The sequence below is a fragment of the Python bivittatus genome, unplaced genomic scaffold (assembly GCF_059951505.1).
Source record: "Python bivittatus isolate LINGU-HERP-01145 unplaced genomic scaffold, Pbiv_v1 ctg000500_np1212, whole genome shotgun sequence".
Taxonomy (NCBI): domain Eukaryota; kingdom Metazoa; phylum Chordata; class Lepidosauria; order Squamata; family Pythonidae; genus Python; species Python bivittatus.
Window position 1 is genome coordinate 1,314,396 of NW_028277079.1, and position 17,400 is coordinate 1,331,795.

Here is a 17,400-nt window from a genome sequence, read left to right on the forward strand (position 1 = left end):
GAAGCAGAAAATGGGGAACCAGGCAGACACCCCCAAACCTCCCACCGACATCTAAGATCCAGCGGCGGGTAACATTCAGGCCAGAGGTGGGGCAGCCCCCTGGCTGGAGACGCAGGGCTGCACTGGGTGTGAACCAGGTAAGAGGAGAGGAGAAGTCCCTGAAGTCTGACACAGCCCAGTGTTTTGCCCCTCCCTGCCACCGGGCACCAACTGGAGGCTGGCAAGCAGGGCAAGAGCTGGGCAAGACGGTCTGCCCACCCGACCCCTCAGGACTGGGCTGCTGCTGCAGAGGAGGTTGGACGGCTTGTCTTTTCACCCTGCCCTATTTAGCAATCGATCATGAATCACAATTTGTTTGGAAATTGGGAAGGGCCTTTGGGTGTGCACAGAGCAAACTTTGGATGGGGCAGGCCCAGCCCCAGCCCCGGGAGGACGGCTGCCCTCCTGGAGCCCGAGATGGTCTGGCCCTGGGCCCGCGGGCATCCAGCACACATCCCTTTGCCAACGGCAATTGCACCTGATGCCTCTCAGATTTCAGCCCCGCTGCCTTGCCCCTCGATCCTCAGAGGCCGGGGGGTGGAAATTGGGGGTGCCCAGCTCCAAAACCTAGAGCTTCTCTGCCAGGCAGAGAGAGAGGGAGAAGCCAGATGCTTTAGCACAGTGTTTCTCGAACTTGGCAGCTTTTAAGACATGTGACTTCAACTCCCAGAATTCCCCAGCCAGGATGCTGGCTGGGGAATTCTGGGAACTGAAGTCCACGTGTCTTAAAGTTGCCAAGGTTGAGAAACACTGCTTTAGCAGGTGGCTGGAATCTGCTTTCAGTTCTGACATTGCCAGATGGTCAGTCTCAAGATGGTGCTTAGCTTGGACCTCCTGCTGGGGACTTTTTGGTGGGTGCCTTCGAGCCAGCAGTGACCACATGGACAAGCCCCTGCAGTTTGCTTGGCAACATTTTCAGAAGGGGGCTGAGAAGGCAACTGGCCCAGTGTCACTCGCTTGCTTTGTGTACCTAAGGCTGAACTCGAACTCAGAACCCCCCCGGTTTCTAGCACAATGCCTTCAGCCCCCATACCAAACCGGCTCTCTAATGTACTGGGGATGGGCGCTCCCCAAATTCCCCTGTCCAATCCAATTGGAGGGCATCATGTAGGGCAGAGGCTGGCCTGCGTTGACTGACCTTGCATGCCCCAGGTTTCCAGGTGGGGATCTCCTCTGAGCCCCCATGATCCAAGGAGAGGGGGACCACTGCCCCAAATGGCAAACCTCAGAAGCCAAGGCCCAGAGGAAGTTTATGCAAAGCCTCCATAAGAGGATGGTGCAAACTGGCCTGGGGAAAACCCGTGGAGGACGTGGGGTCTTTCCAGAGTTTGTACTGTAGTACTCCAGGGTGAAGCTTCATCTGTGGCATTAAGACTGTGTTTTTCAACCTTGGCAACTGTAAGCTGGGTGGCCTTCAACTCCCAGAATTCCCCAGCCAGCATGGCTGGCTGGGGAATTCTGGGAGTTGAAGTCCACCCAGCTTAAAGTTGCCAAGGTTGAAAAAACCCTGCGTTAAGGGATAGCAGGCAGACTTGTCAAATTCAGATGTGGGGGGAGAGCTGCATTTCTCGCACATCCAGATTATCCACTGGCAAGAAGCGAACGTTGTCTGGGAGTTGGTTCCCACTGATCTGCACAGGCAGCAGTTTGCCAGTTCATGGCATCAGCCCACATGCAAAGCAAGACTTGCTGGCAGGCAGAAACAGGAATTAGGAAGATCAGAGGCTCCCACAGACGGGAAACGGGTCTGCTCACACACCCAAGTGCCCGGGCTCCGGAGGGCTGTCTTCAGCCTGCCAGAGTCTGGTGCCATCCCTGCAGCTGCTGGCACGACGAGACCCGGGTTTTCAAGTGCCCGGCTGACGGGAGATTCTGCAGCCCTGGCACTTCGCTCTGGCAGCCTTGCAACAGAGGGGCATTGCGTGTGGAAGATGGGAGCTTTTCGGGCCCAGACCACAGAACTCCCCACCACTGGAGGGCCAGCTGCCCCTTTGGCTTGACAGGGCTTTGCCTACACGCGATGCCCTTAGAGGCCTTCAGTCCCCCTGTGCCAGGGCCGAGGGAACCCTCACCCCATGGATGAAACTCATCTTGCCGAGCTCGTGGACCCACCTTCCTCCCAAGATGTACTCAGCTCAAAAGAGTCAAGATGATTTTTTAATAGGTGGACCTTTGGTCACGCTGTCATGGCTGCCATCTTGACTTCTTTGACCATTGCCTGAGGGCATGCCTGCCTGGGCAAGCCTTTCATCCTGTAACTACGGAATGCAGAATTGGCCCCTTGTGAAGTCTGAAAAGGGGCTGTTTTGCAAAACCCTCATTTGCTTTGGTGGAACGGAGAGGCGACGGCGGTGGGGTCGAGCGGCTGTCGCCCCGGGGACAGGAGGTGCTTTGGGCCCGCTTAGAAAAAGCAAGCAGTGGGAAGAGCAGGGGTGTCTGGGGTGGGGTCAAAAAAGTCAAGATGGTGGCCACGATGGTGCAACTGAAGCACTGCCTGGTTTTTGTGTGCAATGCATAACCGGGGAGCTTCAATCGCACCATCATGGCTGCCCTCTTCCCTTTTTCGACCGCATTGTGTGGAGACCCCAATGCAGATATAAATAGGATCTTCCCTAGTTTTCTCAGAACGGATGAACACCAAACACGTGCTAGAAGCTCGCTCTTCTTGACCTCTCGGCGGCTTTCGATACCATCGATCAGGGAGTCCTTCTGGACCGGCTTTGGGAGTTGCGGGTGGGCGGCACGGTGTCGCGCTGGTTCTCCTCCTTCCTCCGGGGTCACTTTCAGTCAGTGTGGATAGTGGGGGAGAGATCCAGCCCACGGCCCCTCTTGTGTGGGGTGCCCCCGGGCTCGGTCCTCTCTCCTCTCCTGTTTAACATCTACATGAGGCCGCTGGGTGAGGTGATCAGACGGCTTGGGGTGAGCTACCATCACTATGCAGATGTGCAGATGATGCCCAGCTTTACACCCCCAACCCAGGCCCTCTGAGCGATGCCATGGGTGTCCTGCCCAGTGTCTGGAGGCTGTGGGGGCCTGGAGGGGCGCAACGGGCTCTGACCCAACCCAAGCAAGACGGAGTGGCTTTGGGTATTTGGGCCTTCTCGTGATAAGCTTTTTCCACCGTTGGCCCTGGGTGGGGTGGACTGCCCCAGACAGACCTGGCGTGCATTCTGGGGGGCCTCTTGGACTCGCGGCTCTGGCTCGAAGAGCAGGTGGCAGCCGTGGCCAGGAGGGCCTTTGCACACCTTTGGGTTGTGCGCCAGTTGCGCCCATTCCTGGACCAGGAGGCTCTCCTCACAGTCACTCATGCCCTCGTTAGCTCCCGTTTGGATTACTGCAACACGCTCTCCATGGGGCTGACCGTGAAGAGCATTCAGAAGCTGCAGCTGGTGCAAAATGCGGCTGCGCGGGTGGTAAAGGGTGCCAGATATACGGCACACCTAACACCGGGAGCTGCATTGGTCGCCGGAGTGTTTCCGGTTGCGATTCAGGGTGCTGACTGTCACCTTTAAAGCCCTGTGTGGCTTGGGGCGGGTTGCCTGAGGGCCGTCTTCTACCAAAGGTTTCTACCTGTCCAGTTCGGTCTGGTAGGCTGGGGATGCTCCGGGTCCCGTCAGCCGAGGAATGTCGGCTGGCGCGACCAGGAGACGGGTCTTCTCAGCAGCCGCCCCTGCCCTCCGGAAGCTCCTTCCTTGGCGCTCGGGAGGGCCCCGATCCTGCTAGCCTTTTGCAAGGCTTTGAGAACTGGTGTTAGGGGCCCCGTTACCTGGCTGCGCTGTTGATTTTTATGTAAATATTATGGTAATTCTCGGCTGCCTATATGTATAATTTGTCATTGTTTTAATGGTTTTAATGACTGAAATTGTTCACCTCCCAGAGTCACTTGGACTGAGAAGGCGGATATGGAAATTGCATAAATAAGTAAAATTAATTAATTAATATGGTTTCCGACTGCTGCTACTGAATGCCACATAATGCCTGTAATAAAGCCTACTTCATCCACGATGTGATGACGATTTGGTTGACCTGGTGTGCATCACTGACCCCTGGCTGGGCACAGGGGAGGGCCCTGGATGAAGTGGATTCAGTCCAGGTTCGGGCCAGGGTGCAGCCCTGAGACGCATTGGTTGCACTTGTGGATGACCTTTGGAGGACTCAGGAGGGAGTGGTGTGTCCATCCTGGCCCCACAGAACCTCTCGGTGGCATTTGATACCATCAATCATGGTGTCCTTCTGGACCAGCTGAGGGGGTTGGGAGTGAGGGGCACCATTTTCCAGTGGTTCTCCTTCTACAGGTAGTCCTAGCTTAACAACCACAATAGGGAGTGGGAAATTGGTTGTTAAGTGGAGCAGTCGTTAAGCAAGTCACCACGTGACCAGACCTGATTTTATGACCATTTTTACAATGGTCATTAAGTGAATCACCATGGTCGTTAAGCAAATCATGTGGTCGTTAAGTGAATCCAGCTTCCCCAATGGACTTTTTTGCCAGAATTCACTTAACAACTGTGATTCGCTTAATGACCGTGTGATTCGCTAAACAACTGAAGTGATTCGCTTGACAGACATCATAAGAAATGTCGCAAATCGCAATCATGTGAGTGTGGAAGGGGGTGCGACAGTTTGTGAGAGTCATAAGTGTGAGTACAGGTCATAAAGCGCTTTTTCCAAGGTTGTCATAACTTTGAACCGTTATTAAACAAACAATTGTTAAGCGAGGCCTGTACTGTGGCCAGTTTCACAAGGGGCTGATGGGGGGAGAGGCCCAGCTCTAGGCCCCTACTATGTGGGGTGCCTCAGGGCTCAGGGCTCTCCCCTCTCCTCTTTAACATCTACATGAAACTGCTGGGTGAGGTCATTCAGCAGCACGGGGTGCGATACCCACCTATATATCGGCCAGGCAGGCGATGCTGTTACAGTGCTGACCCAGTGCCTGGGGGCTGTGAGGGTCACTACCTTTCCGGAGAAGAGGCTGCTCCAGCCCCTGGATCCTTGGAGTTGTCCTCCTCTGCTCTTCTCTAGCTCCACTCTCTCTTTTCGGAGGTGCGGCAACCAGAACTGCACACAATATTCCAGATGTGTGCAGATGCACCACTGATTTCTATCTGGGCATCATGATGTTGGCACCTCTATTTTCAATACCGTTCCTCATTATCCCTAACAGGCCCTTGGCCTTTGTTCCAGCGGGTGCCCCTGTGTCGACGAGGTGTAAGTCCTGCAGTCAGAGACGCAAGGACTAAATTTGCCCCAAATAAACACAAGGGGCTTCCCTTAAAACTATCCATAAATTGGATAAGCAAGGTCGTCTTACACTCAAAGACAAGACCCTGCTGAAAACTGCTTCTCGGTGAGAGGCAGAAACAACTATGGACCCTGTAACTGAATATGTGGGTACCTTTGAAGATCATCTATCGCTTGGGAAGGGGTGCTTGAATCCTCTCTATCATCTCTAAACGAGACATTTCTCTCTCTTCTTTCCTTCGTTCTTCAGTGATCACTTCCCCTCCCTCGCCTCTGACCAATCGTCTCCCCTTTTCTTTCTTTCCCTCCTTCTGCCCCATCTCCCTCACGTCTTCTCCTTCTCCTCCTCCTCCTCCTCCTCCATCTTCTCCTCCGTGTTCCAGAAGGGGACAGGAAAGGGGTCTCTGTGTTTCTCTGTCTGAGAGAGGAGGCTTAGAAGATGCAGAGAGGGAGCAATCATTTTGCAAACGTGGTCTTACGTTTACAGGCAATTCACTTTAATCAGCAGTCATGAATCTTTTTCCCCTGACTCTACACTTTCTGGCTGTCGCTTCTGATGTATAAATATAGACATGCATACATGCATCTACTTAGGGAAAGATGTTCCGTGCATCAATTTACCGGGGAAGGGAAAACGTCTAGTATCGCTTTTGGCCAGAGGTGGCAAGTGAGGAAACTATGCATCGCACAGTATTTTTCTTTGCGTTTGCAATTCTTTTTCTATCTTCCGCTCTAGTGGTCTTTCCTTGTGTCTTCTCTAGTTGCTCCTTTTTTATTACGACGAAGGTGTTGTCTACATATTGGATCCATACTTTTGGTTGTACGTGTGGAAGTGCTATAGTATCTAGACCAGTGTTTCTCAACCTCGACAACTTGAAGATGGGTGGACTTCAACTCCCAGAATTCCCCAGCCAGCCCTGCTGGCTGGGGAATTCTGGGAGTTGAAGTCCACCCATCTTCAAGTTGTCGAGGTTGAGAAACACTGGTTTAGATGCTGCATTACAGTCTCTGCTGCGAGTCCTGAGAATGGTGGTCCTCTTTTCCAGGGCCACAGAAACCACGGCCACCGATGGCAGGTCCAGGCTGCAGCTACCTAGATTTCATCAAATATAAGGAAAACTTCCAGATGGTAGGATCCGTGCAACAGAGGAAGCGTCTCCCCGTGGAAGTGGTGGGTTCTCCATCTCTGGAAACTCTTAAGAAGAGCCCAGACATCCACCTCTCATGGATGGTCAGGTTGATTTCCTGCGCGTTGCAGAGGGTTGGAGTAGATGATCCTCATACGTTCCACCTCCACAATTCCACGATTCTTCGATTTAGGACACCGTGTTCCGTTCACGTTGACATGTTTGCTTGCATTTGTCTGTTGCTTTGCAAACCAACTAGAAAAGCAGGTGGTTCAGCAAGATAAGAGAAGGTTGATTGTGAAAAATGTAACTCAAAACACTGAACGATTTCTTCCTTGCCCCCTGCTCCCATCCCTATTTATTTATTTATTTAATTTATATGCCGCCCATCTCCCCCAGAGGGTGACTTTGGGCGGCTCGCAATTAAAATCCAAAATGGTAAAAACGTAAATACCCACACTAAATTAGCTAAAAATTGCATTTTGCAGTTTTTGCATTTAAAAGCCCCTGCAGCAATAAAGATGCCCCTTTGTCGTTTTGCAACCAGACGTTTCCCCCAATACCTAGGGCCAGAGCTGCATGTTGCCAGATGGGGAGAAGCAAGCTCCAGGAGCTGGGCAGCGAAACTCTGCTGCCTCCGTGGGTCTGTCTCTGCGTGCATGCTGCTGGAAGTAATGCCTGGTTGGAGCCCCGAAGCCAAGAGGCAGGGTGATCTCTGCAAGGCTGTAATTTGAAACCGTCAAATTACGTAGAAGGCTTGGTACCCCGGGAAATACTACTACCATGCCATTACAATCAGAATAATCAGCCTTTGTACAAATAGAAGAGAATACGTGTAGCTCAGGGTTGAACCATGGAGTCCTTGGAGTTCTCTCAGCTTGGCTCTGTTCTTGCAAACGTTTCATTACCCAGCTAGGTAACATCTTCAGTGCTAGAGTGGGTGAGGTTTGCCCTCTGTTTATATGCTGTGGCATGCCCTGCCAGTGTTGGTGTGCGTGTGCGTGTGCGTGTGCGTGTGCGCTGTTTCTTTTACCTGACAGGTTTGTAAACAGAGGGCCATCACCCACCGTACCCTGGACGACCTAAACTTTTCCTTTCCATCAGGAGTGTCTGTTAGCCTCCCTGTTTGCCCTGCCAGTCGAGCCTTTCGACGACCTCCTCAGCTTGCAGACGTTCGTGCATCACTCTGGGGTCGGTCCTCCACAGACTTTTCATTCTGAAAACCTGCCACAGAGAGCCAAAGACGTGACTGTCTAGTTTCGCAGAATGGGGCCGCAAAGCCTCACCTACATTTCGTTTGCCTAAAGTAACTTACCTGGCGATGTAAGTGATGCTGTGGACACCTTATCCTGGGGCTCGGAGGCTGTGAGGGTCTGGTGGGGAACAACAGGCTTCAGCTAAACCCTGGCAAGACAGGGTGGCCCTGGGTTTGGGGCCTTCCAGTCCTAGATTATGCCATCTTTGGTGCTGGATGGGGCTGCGTTGCCCAGACAGACCCTGTGCGCAATCTGGGGGTCCTCCTGGACTCGCGACTCCTGCTCAATGAGCAGGTGGCAGTCGTGGCTAGGAGGGCCTTTGCCCAACTTCGTACGGTGTGCCAGTTGCGCCCCTTCCTGGATCAGAGGGACCTACTCATGGTGACTCATGCGCTGGTCACCTCTTGGTTGGACTACTGCAATGCACTCTACACAGGGCTGCCCTTGAAGAGTATCTGGAAACTTCAGCTGGTGCAAAATGCAGCAACGTGAGCAGTTATGTGTGCTTCTGGTAGAACACACGTCACACCTCTGCTTCGCGAGCTGCGTTGGTGACCAGTTTGTTTCCGGGTCCAATTCAAGGCGCTGGTGTTGACCTCCAAAGCCCTTCGTGGCAGGGGGCCTCTCCCCGATTTCATCTGCCCGTCCCACCAGATCCAGCAGAGAGGCAGGCTATGGGCTCCGTTGCCTGGGGGGCTACATCTGGCGGGCCCTAGACGGGGGCCTCCCTGCTGGGGCAGCTGCGCTGTGGAACCCTCTCCCCCCACCCCGCCCCCCCAAGGCGAGGCTGGCCTCGCCGCCGTTGAGCTTCCGGAGGTCCCTCGAGACTTGGTTACGCCGGCAGGCCTGGGGACCCCCGGGGCGGGGGGATTCGTGAGGGGGCTCCCTTATTAACATCCCTTCGCCTATTCTTTTTCTTTTCTGTTTTAGTACTGTTTTTATAGTTTTTAATGTTTTAATAATGACCATATAATGGTTTTATGTAATGATTGTTTATATATTTATTGCTTTATTGAATGGTGAGATGGGCGGCCACATAAATTTGATTAATAAAACAAACAAACAAATATTATACATCCGGGCACAAGAGAGCTTTTCCCTGCCAAGGTGGATGCTGATTTGTAACCCATGATTGATTGATTGCGTGCTGTCAAGTCATTTTCGACTCCTAGCGACCACATAGATGGATTTTCTCCAGAAGGATCAGTCCCCACCCTGGACTTTCAGGTCTCCCGAGGGTGCCCCCGTCGCCCCTGAAACTCAGTCCCTCCCCCTGGCTGCTGGTCGTCCTCTTCTCCTCTTCGCTTCCACCTTCCCCAGCCTCAGAGCCTCCTCTGGAGAGCTGCCGGGTCTTCGCGTTGTGTGCCCGAAGTAGGACCATCGGAGCCTCGAGTGAGAACTCTGGGCTGATTTGTTCAACAACCCACCGGCTTGTTTTCTTGGCTGTCCACGGTCTTCTCCGCGTCTTCTCCAACCCCAAAGTTCAAAAACGGTGTCATTACTTTGGTCTTCTTTTTATGTCATCGTAGTCCCATTTTTTCACTCCTTGACTTTCATCACTAGACCTCGCGGTTCATTTGCATTTTCGCTGTCAGGGGAATCTTTTCAGCACAGCTCAGGTTATTTGCCAGCCTGGAGCCAGCCTGTTTCACCATGTTCTGTCTGGACTGCGGCTTCCTGATCTGGGTGTCGGTTTCGCAGGAGGACAATGAAGAAGCAGTCTAGCTCTTCCCTGCTTCGATCTGCCAGGAGCTATTCTGTATGAAAACAAGAGAGAACCTCCAGGATCTGGGACAGTATACCTTGGAATAGCAGCCAGAGGACAGCAAAAAGAGACGGCTGTTTGTGGGCTTCCCAGATTCTCCGTCGTTGGAAATGTGTTTCTGAGGATCGATGTGTAGGATTGTCGAGGTCGCTGAAGGAAGGCTGCTCCGTCCCCTATTTAAAAACCCATCTCTCGGGGGGGGGGGCAACTCACTGCTTGAGGCAGAGCGGGCCCCTCCTGGCTACAGCCTGAGACAAGAGCATCAGCAGAGTGAGAAACCCGGGGGGAGCCGGGGGGGGGTGGCATCAAGCAGGACCTGGACAGAAGCTGGGACCTCCCAAGCCCACGGAGGAGGAGAGGTGAGAAGACTCTGGCGGTCAGGATCGATCCCGACAGCTGCAGTGTGGGGAGAAGGGTGGAAAGCAGCGTGGGGGGGGGTCTTGGGGCTCGGAGGCCGGGAAATCTGCTCGCAGCAGCTCCGAGGGAGGAGAGAGAAGAGAAGAAGCTGGTCCAGATTCTTCGGTAAAAGATGCTCCTCCATCATCCTTGGGCGGCTGGCGCCCCCTGCTGTCCACAGGGGGGAAAGACCTTAGGGATTCGCCCACCCGTCTTCTCGGAGGTGGGCTCCCAGCCCTTTCCACTTCACAGCCCAGCCAATTGGCCTGGGGGTCTCCCATCCAAGGGCCCTCCACCCTCCTGAGATCAGCCAAGTTCAGTAGCTTAGGGAAAGAAGGAAATTATGATGTCACCTTAGAAAGGGAGGGTAAAACAGAAAGGTACTTATAGCTGCTGTTAGGAAGAGCGGAAGCCACTGCTTTAGCTCTTTTTCTTTTCTTCCTCTTTCCTTCTTTTCTATTTCTTGTTCTTTATTTCTTCTTCACTTTCTTGTTACTTTTCCCTATTCTTATCTTCAATTCAAAGTTTGTGTTGTGTTTATTCTGCTGAAAACGCCTTTAATAAAAAGGTTTAAAAGAGAGAGAGAGATCAGCCAAATTCAGCTTAAAGGCTCCCACCAGACCAAGGACATCTGTGGGGGGGGGGGCTGCGGGGGGGGAGACAAAAGGCCAGGATGGTGGCTGTGATCCCAAAATAGAAGCCCTGCTCCTTTTTGATCTGCAGCATGCAAAGATACGGTAAGTACAAGTGACTATTAAATATAATAGTTGTTATTATTTACATATTAATGAATCACTATTGATTAAGTAATGATCATTATTAAACATATTGATAGTACATTGAATGTATTTGAAATGATGGACATCAGATTTCCTCTGCTGGAGGTGTAAAAAATCTGAGGGTTCCCTGATCCCTATGATACAGTCATTGCATATTTTTTGCAAATAATGTGTTAATGTACTGTATGTAAGTAGATTTATGGGGAAATTGCTAAATATTAAGGATGTTAATGTGATGTTGAACTGTATACCAAAGCTTTGGAATCTGTTTATCAGGAATTATAGTTGCATTGAGCAGGGGAGTTTGGCTAAAAATCATACTGATCAATTGGAAATGCGATTATTCCAGTTGTGAAGGAATGGTTGTTGGAAATGTGTGATCTGTCTGTTTTGGAAAAGGCGATATTTGCTACTGATCAAAGGATGCAGAAATATACACTACTATGGCGGAAATTTTGTGATATATTACAATAATATTTTGCACTGATTAGTAAACCAGTGACTATTGAAAAGTATAATATATAAGGTAATTTTCCCTTTTCTTCTTTTGTTTTGGGTTCTATTAATTTTTTTCTTTACTTTTAAAGATTACTTTGCTAAATGCATATGTTAAAAATGTAAAATAAAAAAAGTGCATTGAATGTTACTGATAAGCCAAATGGTGCCAAATTTTAGAATCTGGGAGAAAATAGGAAGAAGAGAGGAGCAGAGGCAAGGAGTGTCCCAGAGGCTTTCTTCACATTTACCTCAATGTTCTCCAACTACAACAACCATCATCCCTAACCAGGATGGCCATTAGCTCCGCCAGACCTATGTGTGATGTATACAAGTGGAGGAGAAAATAGCTTAGTCTGCCTTTCTAATGTCAGAGTTTTAACCCATGATTAACTGATTATATGCCATCAAGTCTTTGTTGACTCTTAGCAACCACATAGATAGATTTCCTCCATGACGATCTGTCCCTAACCTGGCCCTTCAGGTGCTCCCACCGCCCCTGTAACGCCGTCCATCCCCCTGGCTGCTGGACATCCTTGTCTTCTCTTCCCATCCACCTTTCCCAGAGTTATGGACTTCCTGAGAGAGCTGGGCCTGCACATCACGTGCCTGAAGTAGGATGATTTGAGCCTGGTTATTTCTGCCTCAAGTGAGAACTCTGGGTTGATCTGTTTGATGATCCACCAGTTTGTTTTCTTGGCTGTCCACGGGATTCTCAGGCATCTTCTCCAACACCAAAGTTCAAAAATGTCCCTCCTCTTCCTCTCCTGTTGCTTCAAAGTCCAACTTTTGCTTCCATAGAGGGTCACAGGGAATCCCATGGCTTGTACGATTCTGATCTTTGTAGGTACAGACACATCCTGACATCTGGACACCTTTTCCAAGGCCTTCACGGCTGCTCTACCAAGTACGAGTCTGCGGCGTATTTCTTGACTGCTGGTTCCTTGACTGTCGATGGTTTAGGCAGACTGTCGACTGCCTAAAAGGCAGAAGCTCTCCACCACTTTGATGTAAGTCATTGTCAGTTCTCAGGCTGGTTGCTTTATCTGTTGTCATTAGTTCGGCTTTCTTTCTGTTAAATTTTGGTCCCATTTTTTCACTGTGCTCCTTGACTTTCATGATTAGTTCTTGCCATTCATTTGCATTTTTGGTTATAGAGTCATGTCATCAGCATTGATTGATTATGTGCCATTAAATCATTGCCAGCTCTTAGCAACCACATAGATAAATTTCTTCCACGGCGATCTATCCCCAACCTGGTCTTTCAAGTCTTCCAAGGCCGGACGCATCGCCACTGCAAGTTAGTCCATCCACCTTGCTGCTGTTCATCCTCCTCTTCTCTTTCCCTCCACCTTTCCCAGCATGTCATCACAATAGAATAGAATAGAATAGAATAGAATAGAATAGAATAGAAATCTTTATTGTCATTGTACAACTTGTACAATGAAATTAATGCCACCCCAGTGCAGCTTTAAAAATATAAAAACCATAAAACACATAAAAGACATATAACACAACCTTCACATTCTTCCTCCAGTTTTAAGACCAGGCTCGCCTTCTTCCCACCCACCTTCCCTGAATGCATCTTCTGCACGGAGGCTGAGGAGATCCGGGGAGAGGGTGCAGCCTCGTCGCCCCCCTTCGCCAGCCCAGAGCCGTCTCTTTCCCCGTGTTCTGCCCATTCTGTGGCTTCCTGGCCTGGCAACGGATTTTGCAGTGAGACCAGGAGACCTTCTGCGATTCCCATTTTTCTAAGCACATTCCACATGATCGACACAATCAAAGGTCTTTTTATAATCAATGAAGCACATTGATGGGCTTTTTCAATTATCCAGCAGGTATCAACTGTAATGTCTTGTGTTCCTCACCCTTTTCTAAAGCCAGCTTGAATATCTGGCATGTAGGGCTCTAATCTTTGTTATTTTGCTAGCACATAAAATTAAGTATATTTTATGATAGCCTGCACATTTTGTTAAGTTCCCTTTTTTGGGTATTGGAATGTTGATTGACCTCTTTCAATCCATTGGACACCGTGTCATTCGCCAGATTTGCTGGCGTAGCTTGGTTAGAACCCTGACTGATTCTTCTTCTGTTGCTTTCCATATTTCAGTGGGTCTTCCATCCGTTCCTGTAGCCTTCCAACTTGGTAATGACTGGAGTGGTTATCTAACCTCATCTTCTAGGACTAGAGGCTCTTGTGAGTGGGGAACACCTTCTAAGGTATCTTGGACGTTGACATCTCCACTGTATAGTGTTTCAGCATGCTCCTCCCATCTGTTTGATCTCCTTTGAATCAGTTACTATCTGTCTATTGGCATCCTTTAGCATACCAATTCAAGGTAGGAACCTCCTTCTGAGTTCAGAGATCTGCTGAAAGGCTTCCCTTGTTTCCATCTTCAATGTCTTTACAGGTGCTATTGTGATACTGCTTCATGTCTCTTCTAACAGCTCTCTCTATCTCTTTGTCAAGTTCCTTTCTGAGATTTTTGTCCGTCTTGGCTTTGGCTTCTCTTCTCTTCCTGGCAATTTCCACAGTTTGTTCTGACATCGTTTGCTTCCTTCTGTCTCTTCACCTCTGGCAACTTCTTTTCACGTTCATCCTTAACGACTGCTTTAAGTTCATTCCACAGTTCCTCTGGTTTTCTGTCAATGAGGCTCAGGAGTTCAAAGCAGCTCCTGTCAGATTCATAACAATAACATGAGAGAGTCCAGATGAGACTGCTTGCCCCAACCCCGCCACGCCTGAGACGTGTGAAGGGTATAGCTTATGGAGATTGCAGAGCACTGATGGGTTTTCAAAGAGGCCATTCCAAGCACTGATCTATGGCCAAACCTCACCTGCCTGGTGGGGGGGTCTAGAATAGAGTGTCCACCTGCCTAGAGTTGCCTGGGGAATCCCACCTGCTACCGCCCACAAGGAGGATGTCTGCTGGACACAGATGAGCCTGGCACCTCCCCTTTCCCCCTCTCTTACAGTACCTACAGAGGGTAGCCATTAAAACCGTTTGGCAGGAGATTCAAGGGAAAAAATTAAGGAAGCTTGTTTGATCGATGTGTTAGTTTAACTCCCTGCCTTTCTACTCTGGTGAGCCCTCAGGATGGTAAAGAAACAAATCAGAACAAAAACAGGAGATAACAATCAACATTCGCAATAAAACATGGCATCAACAAGAGAAGAGGTGTGTTCTGAGGGATTGTGTGTTGAGCTGTGGGGGTGAAAAGGTCATGTCTTCAATAGGGACGGGTTGCAAAGGGCGTATCCTGAGAACTGTGGAGGGCCCGTGATGGGTGATTGGGTGACTGCTTCCTGCTGAGTAAACAGAGGTTGTAAAGAAGAATATAAGGCAGCTTATCTAAGGCGGGGAGCAAACTCGCTAAGGAATGGACCAGGAAGAGCAAGCAGAATTCGCTGGGGGGTTCAGAGGGAGAGTTTAAGGAGTCTTTAACAACATTTCCCTCTGAGGGCACTTCCTCATTACTGTCCTTTAGTCAGCAGAAAGCACGGCAGCCTGGATTACGCTGCCCCATGGGTAGAATTTGGGGCTTCCTTTCCCTCCCCCAAGTGTTACCTGCCAGTGAGGAAAACCACCGATTGCTCTCCTGGACGCTCCCTCCACGCCTCACAAGCCAGTCAGATGGGACATTATTTGTGCGCTGCGTCGTGCTAAAAAAGAGACAGAGAAAAGAAAACTCTTCGCCTCTTCTCCTCTTTGCTAAGATTCACAATCGCATGGGTGTCTTCTGCAGGGAAGTGAGAGTTTTAGGGAGTCCTAGTGAGAGACTCTCAAAGGTGAAAAAAGTGGGCACGCTGCCTCTTCTCTGCAGTAAACTATGCACACTTCGCACTTACTTCCCAATCCATAATTACCCTGACCCTAGCTATGTTTACATGGAATTAAGCCTCATCATGAAGACCACAAACTTTACATGAGCAAGATTACACCGATGTCTCTTTTTTTGGTCAAAGCTACCCCAATTTTCCTCCTCCTCTTCCTCAACATTCAGAATTGCTTCTGATTCTTCCTTTGTGCATCTCGACATGGCCAAGGAAGAAGGCAAGAAGTGGCTGGCAACCCCAATGGTAGAACCCACCCCCACCATTAAGTGATGAAGCCAGTAGGAAGCACATGATCTGGGATGCGGGCATAGTTGCTTTCTTTAAAGACTAAAATATCACTTCTGCGGGACTGATATTTTCGTATGGAAAGCAGATGGATGGAGTTTGCACACAGGTGGGCGAGTTCCCTCATGCTTCACCCTGTGCCCCTCTTACGGCCTGCCAGCCAGACAGGTGGATTTTAAAAATGGATTTAAGACTACTGCTTTCCTATGGAAGAAGAAGAGGAAATCAAAGCCGGGTCTAACCTGCGCGTGCTGGGTACCTGCTGTCTTGCAGCCCCAGCCGAAAAGCGGGGGAGAGGCAACGCCCAGAGATCGGGCGTGGGGGTCATGCTCACGGCCCAGGAAAAGAGGCCGAGGGGAGCGGCGCATCATCACTGAGGTCTGGCAGGCTGTCCGTACAGTAAGACTGATGTTGGGAGAAGAGGGGAAGCATCGCTTTCACGATTAAAGATGGCCGCCTCCACAGAAGGCTGGGGGTAAGGTGGCAGCGATGGCATCAGGACGTACCCCTCAAAACCGTCACTGGGGCGTCTTCATTCCACAGCAAGCAAGAGACGAGGAGAAGCCCTCAGTCAAACAAAGCCCGGGAAAGGCACAAGAAGAAATGGGATCTACTGGTGGTTCTCTCCAAAGAGAAAGTGAAGATGAAGAGTCCGACGTCAGGTCTGATGTCCAGCAAGTAGCCACGTTTCCGTTGAAGAAAAAGGAGGGGGGTTGGCAGATCAACAAGGTGGCTCTACCAAAGAAACAGGCAGTTGGAAGCAACTGCCTCTAAGGAATTCAATTCGAGATGCTCCCTGGCACCTTCAAAGCCCTGCACGGTTCACGGCCAGGATATCTGTGCGAACGCCTTTCCCCAGTAACGTCTGCCATCGGTTGAGTACAAAGTGGACTGGCTCTCCCCGGTCCCCTCATCGGGGCGTGTGGAAGGACCCTTCTCGCTCACTGCCTTCTTCCTTCAGACCACAGCCCTCCATGCATTTGCACGGCCCCTTCCAGCTGGCATTCGGAAAGCTGAAGAAGTCCTGGGAGCTTGACAGAGGAGTCTGTCCATCTACAAAAGGAAATGGTTTTAACTGGTGGGGATGGACCGCAGCTATTCCTGGGGATGCTACGTGGCGATCTTATGGTTTTGATATGTTGGCTCTGTTTTATTTTGTTTTAATCCCAGTTCTGGAGGGGGGAATTAGACCCTGCTTAGTTGTGACTGGAGGGGCTTATAAGCTCTGTAAGTAATTAAACCACAAGTAAAGCAAGAACAGCGGATGAGAGTCACGGCCAGAATCACAGAGAAAATATTCTGTATTGCTGGAACTCTGAACCTGGTTTCAGGCCTTTTCAGATAAAACTGGCTCTGATCTTTCAGAAGGAAAACAGTCCTGAAATCAGGGGACAGGAAGGCAGACCCCTAAAGGGGACAGAAAATACATCTGTGCCTTCTAAGAAGAAAGGAAGACTAAGAGAAGAGGCACGATGGCTGGTGGTTCAGGAGGAGGAGGAACTGGAAGAAGCCCACGTCAGCAGGATCCATCAGCTCAGGAAGGGCCTTGTCTCCCAGAAGGAGTGGTCAAAGAAGGCGACAGCACCGCTTCCAAGACTTAGCGAGTCCACGGGCAATTAGCCCTTCCTGCTGATGCACATGGCAACAGATAATACTGCAGCTACAACCATGTAACTGTGGAGTGTGGAGACCTTGGAAGGAAGGTCAGGGCTGGGGGCTCAGGTGGTCCTCTCATCCCTCCTTCCAGCCAAGGAGGAACAGAAAGGTGTCACTGGCTTCTTGAAGAAGGCTGTGAACTAGTACGAGAGGGAGATGCGGGACCTCCTGGGACCATGATCTCAAGAGAATCATAGAATCCTGGGGCTGGAAGGAAGGGACCTTGGGGGTCTTTTAGTCCATCCTCCTGTCCAGGGCAGGAATTCTCAGGCCATGTCAGAGAAATAGCCATCCAACCTTGGCTTGAGAACTTCCAGCGATGGAGACCCCCGAACTCCAGGAAGGAGGCTGTTCCCGTTTCATAGCTCTCCCAGCCAGGAAATGCCTCCTTAGTCCACGTTTGGGTCTCCCTCTGTTAAGCTTCTACCCGTTGGCTCTTGTTCTACCCTCCGATGCTATGGAGAATAAATCCACCCCCTCTTCTCTGTGGCAGCCCTTCAGCTGGACTGCTAAGAAGCGGGAT